Source organism: Chrysochloris asiatica, unplaced genomic scaffold, assembly GCF_000296735.1.
Source record: "Chrysochloris asiatica unplaced genomic scaffold, ChrAsi1.0 scaffold00205, whole genome shotgun sequence".
NCBI lineage: Eukaryota > Metazoa > Chordata > Mammalia > Afrosoricida > Chrysochloridae > Chrysochloris > Chrysochloris asiatica.
In genome coordinates, this window is record NW_006408723.1 from 700,451 (window position 1) to 712,665 (window position 12,215).

A 12,215-nucleotide genomic window follows, 5' to 3' on the forward strand; every position below is an offset into this window, starting at 1 on the left:
TCACTGACTCTGGGCCCAAGAGTCCCCAGGTCTTGCCACACTACTGGCCAACCAGGTCTCCACCCGGGTTCACAGGAGTCTATTGAACATTGTAGGGCTTAGCTCGCAGCTTCATTGCTGTTTTTCCCTCACTTCCCCTTATCGGTGACAAATGTGGTCACCAATCAGAGTGTGTATTCCTATTGAGTCTTAGTCTTAGAAGGAGGTTTGCCCTGAGGGGACTGGACCACTTGCCTTGATGTCTCCTGGGCCAGCCACTTGCTTGTTCTTGTAGTAATCAATCAGTCTGCCTATATTGTTTTTCATTTTTCCTGTTGGTCTTTCTTTCAAGAAATATCTTCTGTTCTTCTAGCCACTCCAGGCTGGTCTGCTTGTCCTTTCAAGTGGAAATGTCCCACCTCTGAAGATTCCTATGGTCTTATGTAATGCAGAGGCTCCACAGGAAACCTCCTTCACTGGGCATGTTATAGCCCAAATTTAGGTATTCCAATCAGTTATAGGCAGAAGACGGACTTGCAATCGTTCTAGCCAAGATATTTTCAACAACCTCATATGCATGTGAAAGCTGGACAGTGAATTGATGCCTTTGAGTTAGGTGTTGGAGAAGAATATTGAAAGTGCCATGGGCTGCCAAAAGAACCAATAGACCTGTTTTGGAAGCAGTTCAGCTAGAGTGCTCCTTAGAGGCCAAGATGTCCAAACTTCATCTCTCATACTTTGGACATATTGTCAGGAGGGACCAGTCGCTGGAGAAGGATATCATGTTTAGTAAGGTGGAGGGTCAGAGAAAAAGAGGAAGACCCCCAACAAGTTGGATTGACCAAGTGGCAGCATTGATGGACTCAAACGTTGCAATAGTAGTGAGGTTGGGCCAGGATTGGGCAATGTTTTGTTCTGCTGTGTATAAGGTTGCTATGGGTCAGTACTGACTTGATGGCACCTAACAACAACAATAATGGTGATATTTCTGACTATTCCTTTCTCTCCCCCTCAAGTGTCTATTTTATAATGGTATGCCAGGAAAACCAAGATTCAAAAGACAGCCAAGTATCTTAACATTATTTCCTCCTTTTCCCCATTCCAACCATGTCTCAATCCCTGTATTCCAGAGCTCTGTTGTTCCAAGGTTGTGCATACATTATTATTTACCTCTGTCCCACTTCAGCTTCACATTCATCTTATCGTATTTCATTTCATTGCAATGATTACCATCCCTTCTATGCATCATCAAATAACCAAAGGATACACCCCACAGATCCGCCTCCCTGGCTGTCAGCAAACAGCCCCTCTCCCTCCCTGAGTCCCGTGTCCCCAGCCACTCCATCTGTGCACGTCATCATCTCTGTCTCCATGTCTGGCTTTACTGCCTCTCTGAGTAGGGTCATGCTCTCTGCTCTTCTCACTTGTTGGTCCCAGAGACCTCTACTCCTGGGCTGCAAAATCAATCACTTCCTTGCTTTTGTCAAAAATAAAATCTGCCTCTACATTTCTAACCCTCACAGTCAGTCCTGATGGCAAATATTCACTATTGTATCACAACAGTCATATGCCCATTTCCTTTTGCCAGCCTGGTCCCAACAGATTGGAAATCATTCAGTGGAGGTTCTACCTATCTCTGCTCTGTCTGGAACTAGGCTTCCTCTTGAAAGCTTGTAAGCCAGTCACTTCTTGCCTTTATAGCCCCCCCCCCACTCCATTTTGGGTCTGGGAAATTTATAGCCCCCTTAAATGTAGTCCAGTCAGTTATAGGCTGAAGACGGGCTTACATGTTTTCTATTGTGATATTTCTGGCTATTCCTACCCACCCTCCCTCAAGTGTCTATTTCACAATGGTAGGTAAGGGAAAAGAAGATTCAAAAGATAGCCAAGCATCCTAACATTATTCCCCTCTTTTACTCTTTCAAATCATGCTTCAGTCCCTGTGTCCCAAAGCCCTGTTATTCCAAGGTTGTGCATACATCATCATTTACCTCTGTGCCACTTAGCCCATGTGAACCTGCCTTGTTCTTCTATTCCCCACCCCCTTCTTGTGTATTGCTAGCACTCCCCACACCCCCAGCACCCAAGCTTTCTTGTGCCTATTCCCTACCCTGTGCTCTATCTTCCCCTCCCTCCCTGCCTCTCATCCCATACATCCCGGTGATTAGCAATTATATACTTTTGGTCCCCCCCCCCCCACTTGGGTGGGTTCTTTTTCTTAGTCTTTCACAATAGTGGTTTTATGCAGGTCTATTTCTCCTTTTGTGACTGACTAATTTCACTCAGCAAATTGCTTTGGGCAGTATTGACATTTTCACTATTTGAGTCTTCCTATCCAGGAACATGGTATGTTCTTTAACTTCTGTAGGTCTCTTTTGGTTTCTTGTAGTAGTGTTTTGTAATGTTCTTTGTATAAGTCCTTTGTTTCTCTGGTTACATTTATTCCTAAATATTTCATCCTTTGGGTGGCTATTTTAAATGATATTGCTTGACATTAGGCAAGCAATTTTCTGCACTGTCTTATTACTATAGAGGAGTCCAACTGATTTTTGTATGTTTATCTTATACACTGCCATTTTGCTGAATCTTCCAATGAGGTCTAGTAGTTTTTTTTTTTTCTTAGTCTTTGGGGTTTTCTATGTATAGGATCATATCACCTGCAAATAGAGAGAGTTTTAATTCCTCTTTGCCAATTTGGATGCTTTAATTTCTCTATCATGCCATATAGCTCTGGCTAAGAGTTACAAAACAATATTGAATTGGAGTGGTGACAAAGGGCATACTTGTATGGTTCCCGTTTGCAGAGGGAAGGCTTTCAGTTTCTCTCCATTGAGAGTGATGTAGGCTGTTGTTTTTGTATATATGTTCTTGATTATGTTGAGGAATTTCACTTCAATTTCTACATTGTTGAGTGTTTTTATCAGGAATGGATGTTGGATTTTGTCAAATGCTTTTTCTGCATCAATCAATATGATCATGTGGTTCTTTCCCTTTTTCTTATTTATATGGTGGATTACATTGATTGTTTTTCTAATGTTGAACCATCCTTGCATCCCTTTTATGAAACCCACTTGTTTATGATGTATTATTTTTTTTTGATGTGCTGTTGGATTCTGTTGGCTAGGATATTGTTGAGAATTTTTGCATCTATCATCATGAGGGATATTGGTCTATAGTTTTCTTTCTTAGTGATGTCTTTCCCTGGTTTTGGTATGAGGGTTATGATTGCTTCATAAAAAGTATTATGGAGTTTTCCATCCTCTTCTATATTCTGGAATAATTTGAGTAGAATTGGTGATATTTCTTCTCTGAATGCTTGGTAGAACTTACCCATGAAGCCATCTGGGCCTGGACTTCTTTTGGTTGGGAGTTTTTTGATGACCTGATCAATTTCTTCTTCTGTTATGGGTCTGTTCATGTAATTTACTTCACTCTCAGTAAGTTTAGGTAGGTCGTATTTTTCTAGAAATATATCCATCTCTTTTAAGTTTTCGAATTTGTTGGAGTACAACTCTTCATAGTATTCTGTTATTACCCTTTTGATTTCGTTTGGTTTCGTTGCCCATGTGGTTTCTAATGCGAGTTATTTGTGTCCTTGCCCTCTTTTCTTTTGTTAATTTTGGCAATGGTTTGTCAATTTTATTAATCCTTAAAGAACCAGCTTCTTGTCCTGTTGATTCTTTCTATAGTTTTTCTTTTTTCCATCTCATTTATTTCTGCTCTTTTCTTTATTATTTCCCTTCTTTTGGTGACCGTAGGTTCCCTCTGCTGGTCTTTTTCTAATTGTTGGAGATGCTGTGTTAATGTGTTAATTTGGGTTCTTTCCTCTTTTTGGATGTGCACATTTATCACAATAAATTGTCCTCTCAGCACTGCTTTCACCGTGTCCCAAAGATTTTGTTATGTTGTGTTTTCATTCTCGTTTGTTTCTAGGAACTTTATGAATTCACATTTTATTGCTTCTTTTTAACCAGTCGCTTTTCTGCAGGGTGTTATTCAGTTTCCATGTATTCAACTTTATTTCCTTGGTCTTCTTATTGTTGATTTCTAGTTTTATAACATTGTGGTCTGAAAAGATGCTTTGTAGTGATTTGATGTTTGTAAATTTATGGAGGCTTCCTTTGTGACCTAACACATGGTCAATTCTGGTAAATGTTACATGCACATGGGAGAAGAAAGTATATTGTACTGTTGTCCGTTGAATGCTCTGTATACACCTATCAGGTCAAGTTGGTTGAATGTGTTGTTTAGTTCCTCTGTAACTTTGTCGAGTTTCTTTCTGGTTGTTCTGTCCCTTTTCAAAAGTGGCTATTAAAATCTCCTACTATAATTGTAGATTTATCTATTTCTTTCTTCGATCTAGTAAGGTTTGCTTAATGTATTTTGGTGCTCTTTCATTGGGAGAGTAGATATTGATTATGGTTATGTCGTCTTGCTCAACTGACCCTTTGATCATAAGATAGTGTCCTTCTTTTCTCTTATGCTGGCTTTTGTCTTAAAGTTTAGTTTATCAGAGATTAGTATTGTCACTCCTGCTTGTTTATTGTTGCAGTTAGCTTGTTATATATTTTTTTCATCCTTTGAGTTTTAGTCTGTTTTTGTCTTTGTGTTTAAGGTGTGTCTCTTGAAGGGTCTTGTTTTCTTATCCATTCTGCCACTCACTGTCTCTTCAGTGGTGCAGTCAATCCATTGACATTCAATGTAATTATTGATAGGTATGAATTAATTGCTTCCATTATATTAATTTTTTGGTAGTGCTTTATTTGTTCCTTTATTTTGCATGCCTTCTTGTGCTGAGTTTGTGTTTTTGTGCTATTTCTTGTCAGTTTCTTCTTAGTTTACATATTCTGCTTGGAAGTTCATTTTCATGGTAATTTGTGAAGTATTAACTTTCTTTTGGGTTACCTTATAGTCTACTAACTTTTCTTTCCATTTAAGACAATCAATTGTATCCTGTAATATACCTGATATCCTCACCACTTGGATATCTTTTGATACGTTTATCCCTTCTTTGACATTGATATAGTGTTGACCTCCAGCTCCTTTGAATTCGTTGGTGTAGTTTTGTTCTGTTCTGGAATTTGCTATCTGTCAACTGAGTTCCAGGTAGTGTTGCCACGCCTGTCAATCTCTGGTTGTTGTCTGTTCTTGTTGGTTTTCAGTCCAAAGAACTTCCTTTAGGATGTTTTGAAATGCTGGATTGTTTTTGATAAAATCTTTCAGATTCTGTTTACCTTGGAATGTTTTGATTGCACCATCGTATTTGATTGATAGTTTTGCAGGATAGACGATTTTTGGTTGGCAATTTTTTTTCTTTAAAGATTTTGTATATGTCTCCACATTGCCTTCTTGCCTGAATGGTTTGTTCTGACTGGTCAAAGCTCTTATTTGCTTGCCTTTATAAGTGACACTTCTCTTCTCCCTGGCCACTTTTAGGATTATCTCCTTGTCTTTGCTTTGGAGAGCTTGATTATTATATGTCTTGGTGACTTTCTTTTGGGGTCTATCCTTCCTGGGGTACATTCAGCTTCTTGAGTATTTATCTTCTCATCTTTCAAGATGTTAGGGAAATTTTCTTCCAGAAGATCTTCAACTGTCTCCTGTGTGGACGTCTCTGATTCTTCCTGTTCCAGAATGCCAATAATTCTTAATTTGTTCATCTTCATGTTATCCAGTACGAATCTTAGACTTTCTTCAGATTTTTCAATCATTTTTTCAGCTTGTTCTTCTATCTTAGCAGTATTGAGAGATTTGTCTTCCAGCTTGCTAGTTCTGGCTTCCATCTCTTCTATTCTGCTCCTTTCCCCTTTCAATGTGTTGTCCATTTCTGATATTTTATTATTAATCATCTGGACCTGTTTTTGCTGTATCAATCTTATTTGATTGCTCTTGTAGTACTTTCCTGACTTCTTCTTTGTTTTCCTCCACCTCTTTTTGGAGCATTTGAGTTTGTTTCCATATCGTTATTCTGAATTCTTTCTCAGGCAAATCCAAAACCTGCTCTTCCTCTTCTGGGCAGCTTTTGTCTGTCTCCAGCTTGTGTCTCAGTTACTCTTTTCTGTTTTTGGACATGTTTCGAGATTGTTTGCTGTGTTTGGGATCTTTTGTTTGTCATTTCCAGTAGTTATGTGGGTTTTTAAATGCTTAAATGGATGTTTGTTGTTCGTTATTAACCTTAGCCTTACTGGGTCTCTTGGTGAATATGATCAGAAGATAGGCTTTGCTTTTCTCATGTAATGTTTAGCAGCTGTTATTGGCTCTTGTTTTGGTGGAATATTATGTGGTATGCTTGTAGCTTGGCTATATGGCCACGATTGCTGTCCCTTCTTGGGTAACATAGGGAGAAAAAGCTCCCACCTCCAGGAATAATGTGTGATCAAAAGGCCCAAAAGTAGAAGCAATATAAAAGCAGAGACAAGAATCTCCACTTTGAAACAAAAATAAAGTTGTGTGTGTACACCGTATAAGACTCGAGTAGTGGGTTGGATTGTCTACTCTCTCTGGCCCCTCCCTTAGTTACCACCATAGAGGTGCACAGATATTGCAAAGTTAATGGGAGAAAGATTATTTACTATTTTTGTCTCTGAAGGTCAGTTAAGTATCTGCGTGTGCACAGCATAATTCTTAAAATAGTTGCGTGTTTTTATGTTAAAGTTTTACAGATTTTTCATATGGTTTGTCTGTCAGGCCAAACCTACTTTTTTCCTTTCTGAGTAGGCAGGGGTTAATTGTCCCTCACAAGTTAACTTTAGGGCTGGGACCCACGGGCAGAAGTCAAAAGCAGCAGCCAAATGATTTGCCCTTGGACCAATGGGGTTCTTTTTCTCTATTCCATGGGAAAGCTGTGGTCTCAATGCTGGCCTTTTTTGGGGGGCTGCACACCCACCCTTTTGAAGGCATCCAGGCTGGGCAAAGAAGACAAGACAGGGAATAGGAAGGAAAAAAATCATGTAGAATCACTCCACACCTCCTTTTGCAAATGTCATTTCCCTGCTTTTAGCCGATCTGTCTGTAGTCCCACTCTCTGACTTCTCCCTGGGTGGGATGGTCACAGGGTGAGTCCTGTACCAATTTCTAAAATACAATGTTTTCATTTATACCGTGATTTTTCTGCTTGCGGTTGTGGGAAACTGATGCCCAGACCCTTATGAAAGAGCCAGAGCTCTGGTTTAGTTTCATGAGTGCCATGTCTCAGGGTTTTCAGCTCCTCCCCCATGGAGCCTGCCCTACCTGAATCTGCTCTGCAGCTGCCACCGGAAGTGTCACAAGCATGTAATCTTACTGGTGACCACTGGTCTACTGATACTTGGAAATAGGGGGGAAACAGCAGTAAAGCTGTGAGCTACGTCTGACAACATTCAATAGACTCCTGTCAACCTGGATCATGACCTGGTTGGCCAGCAGTATAGCGAGACCTGGGGACTCCTGAGCCCATGGACAGGGACATAATCACAGAGGACTAGAGTGGAGAGTGAAGCATCAGCTGATAGGAAGTGAGGGGAGATGCACACGAATGCCCATACTTGCAGATAGTATCCATTTGACCTAACTTGAATGGCTGGATGATCAGAACTCGACTAAAGGAAAGAAGAAAGAAGAGGAAAAAAAAAGTGTAATCCATTACAATTTGATGAACTTGACCTATATTTATGGATGTAATAGTTTAAAAGAGGGAATGAATCTTTACAGAAAGGATCATACCCACTCCCTCTGTACACAGGGTTGACAGGGATGGGCAACTTAGACATTGGCTACCCAAAATAGGGGGTGTAGGGGCAATAAAGACACGAAGTGACTGGCTTACAAGTTTTCATGAAGGAGCCTAGTGTCAGAGGGTTGGGGGAAAGATAGAATCTCCACAGAGTGGTTTCCAACCTGTCTAGACAGGACCGATGAAAGGAGATGGGGATAAGACTCTTGTGGTTCAATAGTGAATGACTGTTATCAGAACTGATTGTGAATGTTGCAAATGTAAAGGTAGACATTTTGTAATAAAAGGAGGGAATGGGTTGATCTTGTAGTCCAGGAGTGGAGGACACTGGGACCATCAAGGGAAAAGAGCGATGTGCAGGATCCTATCCAGAGAAGCAACAATGCCAGAGATGGAGGTAGAGATGATGACATGGAGAGACAGAGTGGTTGGGGACTCTAGACCTAAGGAGTGAGAGGGGCTGTGTGCTGGTAGCCAGGACATTGGTGTGCAGGGTATACCCTTTGGTTTTTAATCAATGATCATGTTAAATACATCCTTAGCATTTTCCATGACTTTTGAAAAAACATTTGCTAGGAATAACATGCCTTTCAGTTTGGGTTTGTTGATATTTTCTTGCCATTAATTTAGGTTATTCTCTAGAAGAATATTTGAGTTGCAGAAAGTTTTCTCTTTGCTAATGTCTACTCATATTTTAAGTATGCCTAGTGGTGCTGTGGACTAGATGTTGGGCTGCTAACCACAGGGTTGGCAATTCAAACCCATGAGCTGCTCCACAGGAGAAAGATGAGGCTTTCTGCTCCCGTAAAGATTTACAGCCTTGGAAACCTGATAAAGGGTTGCTTGAGTCGGAACTGACTCAATGGTCACAACCACTTCCACCACCACCACCATGAGTTGGAATCAACTCGATGGCAGTCGATTTTTTTGGGGGGTGGGGTGGGGGAAGGACGGTGGTTTAGCCACATGTTTGTAAGGAAAGACGATTTTGTTTGGGGTAAGAGGATGTTTTCATAAGAAAAGCAGCTCAAGTGGGGGACTACATTGCCAGTTTTGCCATGTGATAATGTATCCCAATGTTTGGAGGTTTAAAACAACATCCATTTAAAAAAAAACCATTCTGTGTAGTTTTCTTTTTTAAATTTTGTTTTGTTGTTGTTGTTAAGAATATATACAGCAAAACATTCATCAACCTTTCTGCATTTACAGTTCAACTGTTGTGTTGTTAAGTGCTATTGAGTCAGTTCCAACTCATAGTGACTCTGTATGGGATTTCTGGGGGTACAGCTGGTAGGTTTTAAATACCGAACCTTATGATCAGCAGTCCAGTACTTATCTCACAGTGCCACACCTAGGCTCCATACAATTAAGTGACATTAATTACATTCTTTAAGTTATGTGATTACCTCTCCTTTTCTGAGTTGTTATTCCACCATTAGCATAAACTCACTACCCCTTAGGATGTCTCTCTAATCTTTAAAGTTGCTACTGCAACTTTGATCCTAGATAGATAATTCTTAAAAGAGCATAAAGCAGACTTTTTTTTTTTTTTTTAAACTAGCTAAGCTAAACTGTTATTTGGTTTTTAAAAAGACTTCAAGGGATATTTTTGGTTTAAGGTTTATAGATTATCTCAGGACAGTTGTTTCAGGGGTTCATCCAGTCCTATGGCTCCAGGAAGTCTGGAGTTCATGCGAATTTAAATTCTGTTCTGTCTTTCCCCTATTTAAAAAAGATTCTTCTATGGAATCTTTTATCAAATTGTTCTGTTATGATAACCATGTACTAGCCACTTCTGATCTCTTGGCAAAGGAGGCAATTGTTCATGGAGTCAAATGGTTCTCCCTTGTTCCCTGTGCCCTCCTGGTGGCTAGGAGCATGTTCAACCCCCAACCCTCACAGCCAGTGGCACCACTTCCTGTTCAGCTTTTGCTCTGACTAAGGTCCGGTGCTGGGTGTACCACCCCCATTTCTAGAGGCTCCTGAATTTTGCCTCATTAGATCTTTTATTGCTCTTGCTTGTTTTATAGTGACAGTAGTTGTGCCCATATGCCTCTTGGGGCTTTACCCACTGGGATAGCATCACTTCCCATGTTTGTACCACTTAATCAATGATAATTACCAGTCAACATCAGACAAGCCTGCCCTGAATTATGTTATATGAACAATGAACAGAGAAATGTCTATATGTTGCTCATCTCTATCACACCTACTGACAGACAGGTAGTGAGTGCTTAAGAACACTAACATACCATCATCAATTAAATACAAATACAATGACACAATGCCTTAGAGACAACAGACAATTCCAGCATATATGAACAAACAAGACAGAGTGGCTTCAACAAGTGGCCAAAATATAGAGCCAGAATATATAATACCAAAAATGATATTGGAATTACTTGATAAGGAATTCTAAAGAATGATATTAATGTACCTTCAATGGATTGAGAGAATGATTGAGAAAATTGCAGATGAAATTAAGGAAAACACAGACAAAACTTTAGAAGATTTCAGGAAAGAACTAGGAGAACAAACAGAAAAAAATAAAGAAAAATTCTAAGTAAAAAACAAAACAAAAAGAACATTAAATAGAAATCCAGAAGACAATATTAAGATTTCAGAAACAGATAATTCCATAATGGAGCAGAGAAGTAGAAATGAAATGCCAAATTGGTGAGCTTGAAGACAGATCTGTCAATATGCATCTGTTAAAGAAACAATGAGAAAAAGGAATAAAAAAAAAATCAAAAGAAAACCTAAGAATTCTGTAGGACACCATCAAGAGGAATAACGTGCATGTGATTGGAATTCCAGAACAGGAAGAGAAAAAACAAGCAAAACAAAACACAGAAAATTGTTCAAGAGTTGTTGGACAAAAAATTCCCTAGCATCATAAAAGACAAAAAGATATGTATTCAAGAAATTGAATGAACAAGATTGACCCCAAAAAGAGAACTACCAAGACATATAATCAAACTCTCCAAAGCCAAAGTCAAAGAAAAAATTCTGAGAGCAGCTCAGAAAAAACAAAAAGCTACTTACAAAGGAGAACTAATAAGACTAAACTCTGATTTTTTAGGAGAAACAATGTTGGTAAGAAGACAATTGTTGTTGTTGTTGTTATATGCCGTTGAGTCGGGTCCGACCCATAGCGACCCTGTACATGGTTTCCGAGGGTGTAAATCTTTACGGGAGTAGAAAGCCTCATCTTTCTCCCGTGGAGTGGCTGGTAGTTTCGAACCGCTGACCTTAAGGTTTGCAGCCGGATTCGTAACCATTACGCTACCAGAGCTCCTTAAGAAGACAATAGGATCACATATAAAACACTGAAAGAAAAAAATTGTCAACCAAGAATCATGTTGTTGTTCGGTGCCTTTGAGTCAGCTCCGACTCATATTGACATTGTCCAGTACTGCCCATCTTCACAATTGTAGCTAAACTGCTGCCATTGTTCCAATTCATTTCCTTGGTGGTATTCCTCTCTTTGCTGACCGTCCACTTTATCAAGCATGATATCCTTTTCCAGAGACTGGCCCCTCCTGATAATATGTCCGAGGTAGGACAGACGAAGCATGTTCATCCTGGCTTCTAAGGACCATTCTGGCTGAACTTCTTCCAATACAGATTTTTCTGTTTCATGCTAATTTTAATATTCTCTAACACCATAGCTCAAAAGCATCAATTTTCTTACAATCTTCCTTATTCATTGTCTGTCATATGCATATGGTGGTGGTGGTGGTTATGTGCCATGGAGTTTGTTCCGACTCATAGCAACCCTGTACAGGGTTTCTGAGGCTGTAAATCTTTACCGGAGCGGAAAGCTTTCTCCTACGAAACAGCTGGTAGTTTTGAACTGCTGACCTTGCGGTTCACAGCCCGATTCATAACCACTATGCTACCAGATCTCCTCATATGCCTATGAGGCTATGGAAAATACCATGGCTTGAGTCCATTGAACCTCAGTCTTCAAACTGACACCTTTGCTTTTCATCACTTTAAAGAGGTCTTGTGCAGCAAATTTGCCTATTGCAATGCATCATTTGATTCTTGACTGCTGCTTCCATGAGTGTTGATAGTGGATCCAAGCACGATGAAGTCTTTGACAACTTCAATCTTTTCTCCATTTATCATGATGTTATTTATTGGTCCAGTGGCGAAGTTTTTTTTTTTTCCAGTGGCAAAGTTTTTTGTTTGTGTTTTTTTACATTGAGGTGCAACCCTTACTTCAGGCTGTCGTCTTTGATCTTCATCAGTAAGTATTTTAAGTCCTCTAGGCATTCAGTAAGCAAGGTTGTATCATCTGCATACCACAGGTTGTTAATGAGTCTTCCTCTAATCCTGATGCCACATTCTTCTTTATATAAACTGTTGCAGACCGTGTAAGACTAGTCAGAGGTTCGAGGCCCTCTAGGGCCGAGTGTAACAAATGAGGCCACTGGCAATTAATGGCAAATTGCTTTCATATTTATATTCAGGTATATATATTAAATTAATACACTGGAGCCTTTGAAAATCCACAGAT